Source organism: Schistocerca piceifrons, chromosome 6 (genome assembly GCF_021461385.2).
Source record: "Schistocerca piceifrons isolate TAMUIC-IGC-003096 chromosome 6, iqSchPice1.1, whole genome shotgun sequence".
Lineage (NCBI taxonomy): Eukaryota > Metazoa > Arthropoda > Insecta > Orthoptera > Acrididae > Schistocerca > Schistocerca piceifrons.
In genome coordinates this window covers 415108600-415118417 of record NC_060143.1, presented here as the reverse complement: position 1 = coordinate 415118417, position 9818 = coordinate 415108600, and positions in this window count along the sequence as shown.

Sequence of the window (9818 nt, the reverse complement as noted above, 5' to 3'; positions counted from 1 at the left end):
TAATAATGCGGACGCCATCGAACCGCGGTATTGACCGTCTAGGTTTGATTGAACTACAGACAACACGAGCCGAGTATCTCCTTCCTGGTGGAATGACTGGAACTGATCGGCTTTCGGACCTCCGTCTAATAGGCGCTGCTCATGCATGGTACATTACGTCTTTGGGCGGGTTTAGTGACCTCTCTCAAAAGTCAAAGGGACTGTGTGTGTGATACAATGTCCACAATCAACGTCTATCTCAGGAGTTCTTGGATCCGGGGCGATGCAAAACTTTTTAGGATGTGTGTATTAGAAAGTCAACGAAATGCTGTTGATAATTGACACTAAAAATTTTTGTAAGTTGATGATGTACAGTTTACTCAGAATATGGTACCTATTAAGTGAATCGGCCTTGTATGCACGTATTTTGAAAAAGAAAAAGGTCTTCGTAAGGAATTTCGAATATTAGACTGTAAAAAACTGTTGAAAATCTTCGTCGTTAAAATTCCTTTGAGATCTCAAGATGGAAATTAAAATTTACTGAAACTATAAGCACATATACACTACCGGCCATTAAAACCGCTACACCAAGAAGAAATGTAGATGATACATGAGTATTTATTGGACAAATATATTATACTAGAATTGACAAGTGATTACATTATCACGCAATTTGGGTGCATAGATCCCGAGAAATTAGTACCCAGAACAACCACCTCTGGCCGTAATAACGGCCTTGATACGCCTGGGCATTGAGTGAAACAGAGCTTGGATGGCGTATACAGGTACAGCTGACCATGCAGCTTCAACACGATACCAGAGTTCATCAAGACTAGTGACTGGCGTGTTGTGACGAGCCAGTTGCTCGGCCACGATTGACCAGACGTTTTTAATTGGTGAGAGATCTGGAGAATGTGCTGGCCAGTACAGAAGTCGAACACATTCTGTATCCAGAAAGCGTCGTACATGACCTGCAACATGCTGTCGTGCATTATCCTGCTGAAATGTAGGGTTTCGCAGGGATGGAATGAAGGGTAGAGCCACGGGTCGTAACACATCTGAAATGTAACGTCCACACACATCTGAAATGTGACGCCCACTGTTCAAAGTGCCGTCAATGCGAACAAGAGGTGACCGAGACGTGTAACAAATGGCACTACATACCTTCACGCCTGGTGATACGCCAGTATGGCGATGACGAATACACGCTTCCAACGTGCGTTCACCGCGATGTCGCCAAACACGGATGCGAGCATCATGATGCTGTAAACAGAACCTGGATTCATCCTAAAAAATGACGTTTTGCCATTCGTGCACCCAAGTACGTCATTGAATACACCATCGCAGGCGCTCCTGTCTGTGATGCAGCGTCAAGGGAAACCGCAGCCATGGTCTCCGAGCTGATAGTCCATGCTGCTGCAAACGTCGTCGAACTGTTCGTGCAGATGATCCAAATATCATGGGCTCCGTGGCCACACTTCATTACTGATGTCGAACGTTGTAGACTGGGCAGACTGGTAATATAAGACAGGCAGCGAACTGCGGAGAAACTATAATTAGACTTCATCGCTGGGCAGAGTACAAATGTGTCTGAGCACACAGCGCGCCGAACACACCTAGTAGTGGACCTCCGCAGCCTATAACTCGTGTGTATGTGCCAATGTTAACATCACGCCATTGGCAACTATGACTGAAATGGACACATGACCATCGACACAGCACGTTGTCAGAGTTGTAGAGCGTTGCATTGTGTGATGAATCCATATGCCCTGTTCCTCATGCCCATGAGAGAGCGCGAAATCGTCGCCTTCCAGGGTAAAATGTCTTTGACCTCTATACTGCGGGACTGAGACAACCTGGCGGCGGCTCCATTATGCTCTGCGCCGGCCGATGTGCCTCGGGCATGGATGTGTGATGTCCTTAGGTTCGTTAGGCTTAAGTTGTTCTAAGTCTAGGGGACTGATGACCTCTGATGTCAAGTCCCTTAGTGCTTCATTTGAGCCATATGCTGTGCGGAACGTTCACGTGGGAATCCATGGGTCGATCGGAGCTCGTGCAAGTCATTATGACGGCCAAGGAGTAAATTACATTAGTTGCAGACCTAGTGTGGCATTTCATGGCGATCATGTTCCCCGACGGAGAGGACAGTTTTCAAGTGGAAGATGTGCCATGTCACAAGGCCAAGTGGTTCGAGGAACGGTGGTGAGTTCCAATTGATATGGTGGCCCCCCAACTAGCCATATCTGAGCCCAATCGAACACATCTGGGGTGTAATTAAATTTTGTGTCAGAGCTCATCGCCCACCTCACCGGAATTGACGGGAATTAGATGTGGTCGTAATGTTTTGGCTAATCAGTGTAAAGAATATGTAAACTATCCTATTCAAAATGTAATTCATGAATGTCATTACAACGTAGCATCATAAAAAAGTGCGAAATATATACGCACGGTAAATTTGAAACGGCAATAAAAACTAAACGAGCAGTGATAGAAATACACCGTTTGTTGCAATATGCTTGGGACAACAGTACATTTTCAGGCAGACAAGCTTTCGAAATTACAGTAGTTACAATTTTCAACAACAGATGGCGTTGCAAGTGATGCGAAAGATATAGAAGACAACGCAGTCTGTGGGTGCGCCATTCTGTACGTCGTCTTTCTGCTGTACGCTTGTGCTGTTCACAACGTGCAAGTGTGCTGTAGACAACATGGTTTATTCCTAAGAACAGAGGATTTTTCTGGTGTTGGAATTCCACCGCCTAGAACACAGTGTTGTTGCAACAAGACGAAGTTTTCAACGGAGGTTTAATGTAACCAAAGAAGCGAAAAGCGATACAATAAAGGATCTGTTTGAAAAATTTCAACGGACTGGGAACGTGACGGATGAACGTGCTGGAAAGGTAGGGCGACCGCGTATGGCAACCACAGAGGGCAACGCGCAGCTAGTGCAGCAGGTGATCCAACAGCGGCCTCGGGTTTCCGTTCGCCGTGTTGCAGCTGCGGTCCAAATGACGCCAACGTCCACGTATCGTCTCATGCGCCAGAGTTTACACCTCTATCCATACAAAATTCAAACGCGGCAACCCCTCAGCGCCGCTACCATTGCTGCACGAGAGACATTCGCTAACGATATAGTGCACAGGATTGATGACGGCGATGTGCATGTGGGCAGCATTTGGTTTACTGACGAAGCTTATTTTTACCTGGATGGCTTCGTCAATAAACAGAACTGGCGCATATGGGGAACCGAAAAGCCCCATGTTGCAGTCCCATCATCCCTGCATCCTCAAAAAGTACTGGTCTGTGCCGCCATTTCTTCCAAAGGAATCATTGGCCCATTTTTCAGATCCGAAACGATTACTGCATCACGCTATCTGGACATCCTTCGTGAATTTGTGGCGGTACAAACTGCCTTAGACGACACTGCGAACACCTCGTGGTTTATGCAAGATGGTGCCCGGCCACATCGCACGGCCGACGTCTTTAATTTCCTGAATGAATATTTCGATGATCGTGTGATTGCTTTGGGCTATCCGAAACATACAGGAGGCGGCGTGGATTGGCCTCCCTATTCGCCAGACGTGAACCCCTGTGACTTCTTTCTATGGGGACACTTGAAAGACCAGGTGTACCGCCAGAATCCAGAAACAATTGAACAGCTGAAGCAGTACATGTCATCTGCATGTGAAGCCATTCCGCCAGACACGTTGTCAAAGGTTTCGGGTAATTTCATTGAGAGACTACGCTATATTATTGCTACGCATGGTGGATATGTGGAAAATATCGTACTATAGAGTTTCCCAGACCGCAGCGCCATCTGTTGTTGAAAATTGTAACTACTGTAATTTCGAAAGTTTGTCTGCCTGAAAATGTACTGTTGTCCCAAGCATATTGCAACAAACGGTGTATTTCTATCGCTGCTCGTTTAGTTTTTATTGCCGTTTCAAATATATCGGTCATTTTTGAAACACCCTGTATACAGTATGTGTTAAAATATGTGTACGACCCGTTATGGCTGATGGATGTGGAACGCGTGAGTATATTTTGCTAACAAATGTATGTTGGAGGAGGATGAGGGCAGTTTGAAACACACAAGCTAGGAACGAAGTGCATTGGATTCTGTCTGAGACTGTTGACACGCTAGGACCTCCACCGAAACGGGACTGTAGGCAGACAAACCAACGCAGACAAGCAACAGATAGCATACTATACGTGCTGTGAGGCCAGAATACTTACCAATGGTACTGCTTCATTTGTTGTGTGGCACACACAGTCACTCTACCCTCTTACGCAGTAAACGTTAGAGAACAGCACTGTCTTCTCTTCCGTGGTTTCATGTAATATGCAGTTTTCACTCAGTCGTGTGGCTACCGTAAAATGGGAATGAAAAATGACCGTCTTATACACAGCCGTAAAGTACACCGACTTGCTTTTCGCGTACAGGGTAGCCCAACGTATTGGAAGACAGGTTGCCGGCTGCATGAAAAATCTTACCCCAACAGGCGTCACCCAGCCAACACTATGTCTGCAAGACTGGAGAGGCGTTTGTGAGAAACTGACGGCATGAGGTAGACTTCTACGAGCACCCGAGCTGTAACACAATATGTGTGTGAACCACAGGAAAGTGTAGTACGTTCCGCACAATATGCTCTTTCATCCCTACGAAGTTCAGACGGTTCATGAAATTACTAAGGACAACTTTCCTCATCGTCTCAACTTTTCCCGATGGCTTCTCGAAAAAAGTAGGCAGGATGATCACTTCCTACGATGTATCCCATATTCTGATGTGTGCACCCTTTATCAGCTGGAAGAAAACCTTCCAAGGCCCCCATCGTCGCTTTGTGGGGTAGTTCTCATTGATGACCAGATATAGATCCGTACCTCGTACTCACGTTTGTTGATGGCCCCAACCACCTTGTATTTCTTGAGAGATCCTACCCAGGTTGTTGAACGAGGTGGCTTTGGACATACGTCGTGCCATATGGTTCCATAAGGCAGCAGCTGGTCTCATCGGTGTTATGCTCGAATTTTTCCAAGGATTCGGACCACCATCAGAGATACACAAAACTAATCGAATTTGGTGGTGGTCACATTGAGCAGCTTCACTGAACGAATAAAACTGATGTTCGTCTCTACATTTCAGAGAAAGTAGCATGCAAATGAAGAGTTTTCGAACATTGCATAAGCACAGTACGCTTACACAGTTGCCACCTACCAACTTCAGCGCCTTGTAACATACCTCACCTCACATGACTGGACCTGGAACCCATTAGTGTGCATAGAATTTATGGAAATATGTACACAAAGTCTGTAAAACTACAACATGTCAATATTTAAACATAGCTCACCAGCTTCGAACAACACGAATGATACCAACTGCTATACACGACTATCAAAGTTTTTATGTATTTTATCACACTACTCATCGTTTTCAGAATATCTTCGAAACGACTCTCGTATGAACTTGTGGGTCATGATGATACGGTGTGAGTACCTGTCTGTCGTTCCGCACCACAGTAATACGATGATGATGAAGATTACCTCAGTTTTGGAGAGTGTCTGCACATATTCCGTGGCCAGTTTTGATGCGGTTTAGGATAGTCCGAACTGCCCATGACTTGTAAAATATAGGAGGTGTCTTCTTGACGCAGATCACTTCGTTGCATTTTGGAGGACACTTTTGTTGCCAGCAGCATTTTTATTCATAGACAGTACTTTTCAATTTTCGTGACAGTCCGGGCTGTGATAAGAGTGGGATGTCCTTATCTTAGTTTCTTACGGTCCGCAGAGGATACGTCGATCAATACTGGAAAGTCATTGTTCTAAGCAATCTTCTGGTACTCAAACTGTAGTATGCTCTTCCATCTGAAGTCAGGGAGTGGAATGTGGCTCAAGGTAAGTAATCAATATGTGAGAGATGATCGTATTGAGCCATTATCAATGCACATGGGTTCGTTAAGTTGTTCGCATATATTAAGTCAGATAGGCGCACAGTACCCTGTTGTTGAGGTTACCAATCTGAGTTCTGATACTCGGAGAGTGTCTTCTAACGATACCCAACGAGTGCCAGAGAGTGTATGTGTGGAGAACGTTGAGGTTAATGCTTTTGAGCTTAGCAGATGTTCATGTCAAGTACTTCTTAAAAGAAAGTGATCTATCTAGCGTTATCCCGAAATTTTGGATGCATGTTTTGATGAAATTTGTCTACTTCAAAACAGACATTTAGGGCCCTGTGCGCCAATCTCTTGGACAGATGAAAACATGCAAATTCTGTTTTATTTGAGTTTGTTTGTAACCCCTATTTAGGAAAATATTGGCTTAAGACGTCTATATCAGGCGTTATGATTTCTTCAGTTGTTTCAAAGATTTTGTGTCGGGTGGCTATTGCCCAATAATACGCACTGCCGAACTTACTGGACTGTGTCCCAGGAATACATGTATAAGATATAAGGTATTTATAAATTAAACAAGAGGAAGGAAGGATGGATCCCTATGGTAAGCCATTATTCAGTACTTTTGGACAGCTGGTGTCTTTTCCTGCAGTTACTCTAAATGTCCCTTCAGCTCTCATGTTGTCCACTAGTTTTGTTGTCCGTCTGCGTGGGACGTGTTTCAATAATTTATAGAGCAATACAAGCCTCTAAAGCGGGTCATATGCAGCGCTTAGGTCAATGGAAGTTAGTGATGTTTACTGCTTCATTTGGTATCCTCCTTCAACATATGTTGTTAAGGATAAGATCTGACCAGCGCAGCCCCGTCCTGGTGCGAATATACCTTGCTCAATAGGAAGGTTCCCAAAGACCACTAGATAAGTCCAACTTAGTAGAATTGTTTCAAGGAACTTGTAAAGAGTGCTCAATTCTGCGACTGGGCGATAGTTCTTACGCTCTGATGTCTTGCCAGGCTTCAGTATTGCTATAATTTTTGACTACCTTATGTTCTGTGGGATTGAAGCACATATCACAATGTCAGAAAAGAAATCCACCAGCCACATGTTTGCATAGTCGCTACTATGCAGAGGAAATTCTGGACGGATTACATCATTTCCTGTTGTGTTTCCAGGATTTAGAGTAGACAAGTCGCTTATCTCAAAGCCTTGTGAGTTAGAGATTCAGTGACTGCTTTTCGATACAGCTTAAGTGGTTGTGGGTAGCAAAGCGAGCCCAGAAGGTTTGAAAGATGGTTGTCATGTAACGTGTCACACTCTAATACCTTAAGGCAAAGAATCACATGGACATGTAGAAATGAATCCGAAAAAAGTGGAATTATAAGGAATTATATTGCATCTGAACACAAGGATATGATTTGTACAAGACCATAGGGGTACTTAAACCTACAAGTTTCAGTTTCACAACAAGCATTAGGAACAAAATATTTACTTCTCACGGTCTTTGAATGAGTGAGAACTATTCTTATACTTTGGAAGACGGCACCATCTACGAATTTACAACATGACAATGTGAACAATACAATCAGTTTCCATTAAACTACGTACGAGTTTCCACTACTTATGGGCAACCTTTGAGCTTTTGCTAACTACAAGTGCAAAAAATCGGCCCGATTCCTATTCACGGTTTGTTTCAGTGGTGCGGCACTAGTGAACGTCGCCATGGGATGACCGCTTTCACGGGTTGTAGCCAACTCTTTTATGGAGAATTTCGAGGACAAGGCGCTAGAACAAGCCAATCCAAAACCAACTTGTTTCTTCCGCTACGTGGACGACACCGTCATTGTTTGGCCGAATGGACGGGGCAGCTTAAATGAATTTCTCGAACACCTCAACCCGCTGCACCCGAACATGTAGTTCACGATGGAGGTGGAGCAGGATGGTGCCCTACCGTTTCTTGACGTCCTGGTGAAACGGAAACCTGACAGCAAGCTGTGACAGTGTTTACAGAAAACCTACACACACTGATTTGTACCTAAATGCCTTCAGTTGCCACCACAACTCCCATCGTGAAGGCGTTTTGCGCACACTTGTTCACATGGGAGCCTTCCAGCAGAACTGCAGCACCTCGAGACAACATTACGAAAAAATGGGTACAACGAGAAGCAAATAAGACATGCACACAGAAAGACTGCGCCAAGACAACAACAAGAAGAAGAATCAGAAGAACACAAGTCATTGCCGTGCATTCCGTTTGTCGGGAACACCTCAAGAAAAGTCGGCAGAATCCTGGGGAAACACAGCGTGAAATGTGTATTCCCACCCCCTGCAAAAACCTTGACTCTACTTTGTACAGTGAAAGATGACCTAGGCCTCCGGAAACCAGGCGTTTACCAAATTCCCTATCAGTGCGGAAAATCATACATTGGGGAGACAGTCCGCACTGTAGAAGAGAGGTGCCGCGAACACAAGTGCCATACCGAATTACTCCAGGCCACTAAAGCAGCCGTGGCTGACCATTGTTTAAAGACTGGCCATACTATGGACTATGGAAAAACAAAAATACTCTGTCAATCCTCCTATTCTGGGACTGCGTTACTTAAGAGGCCATCGAAATCCGACTACAGGACGATATAATTAATAAAGACAGCAGCCTTCAGTCAGGCTTGGAAACCTGCACTCAGCCTGGAGAGAAAGATGCGGTCCCAGAGATCCAGGACCGCCCCCGACGGCGGCAGCAGGGAGGCTGCAGACCCCAGTTCAGACCCAGGCGCCGCTTCCCCCACCACCTCCAGTAGCCGACGCGCCGGCCGCAACGAAGACACCAGGAAAGTAACGGTGGAGGGGGTAACGGCTAGCATATATAAGACCCCGAGAGGAATAGCACAGCATTCGTCAGGAACCACCTGAAGATGGCAGCGTGTACGTCTGCCGAAATATTGTGGAGAAATTACGACGCTACCCTGCCGGATACCCGAGAACTGTCCAAAAATCCTCGGACTTCTTACCACGTCAGGTCAGGGTAAAACCTCGAGCTTTCGACGATTTCAACAATCGTCTTCGTCAGGAGCAACTGACTGACAAAACTGCTGCAGTGGTCGCCTTATTAGCCCAAAGACAGCTTCTTATTCGTCGGTCGTTACGTCATGTTGTTTCAGATGGTGTCAGTGACTGTGCTGTTAGCGCCACAGTTTAAACCGTTGCGTAGACATCGCGACGAATGTCTCTGCCTCTTCTTTGCATCTAGAGCCAGATTTCATGCATCGCTCAGATTACATCCACCACCATGGTTGAGGGCCCTCTCACACATTCTTATTTCTACCGCGTCCTTAATTATAGATTCCCAGTATGAGGAAGCTTGGGACAAAACTTTTGTTTCTTTAAGCTTTACCATGTCTCTAGAGACCTGCATTCGTCTTCCTCCTCCGAATAAGTCGTAAGTCCGTCCAGCTTTAGTTATGCTGTCGGTAGCCATGATGCCGCCGACATAAAACTAGTGGCAGGCTATACTTCATTGAACTAGTAGCAGACTATGCTTCACAAAGAGAAGATATCAAGAGGGATGTAATGATGGAACACATAATAATAAAACGCAGAAGTGAAGATAGTTTACACTACCGTGGTAAAAGTAACTATACCAGCACCTACGAGGGTGGCTCTAATCACTACGATTTTGAACCATCGATACGCTTATCTTTCACTGCTTTGTGAAGTACATATGAAAATCACTGTTGAATTCTACTTGAAGAAATTGCTCTTCTTCAGCGCTTCCGATCCTTGTTCTTTCTGGTACCAGTTCTCATTATTCTCTGCGCCACAACAGGCTGTGCATCATCATCCATTGGAGAATCCTTCAAACTGATTGTTTGAAAATTTTCTATGTTTTTCATGTCTTTTGTTGCTATTTCAATCCTCTAACGTCTCACGCGGAAACGAGACCGTTGCCAGAGTA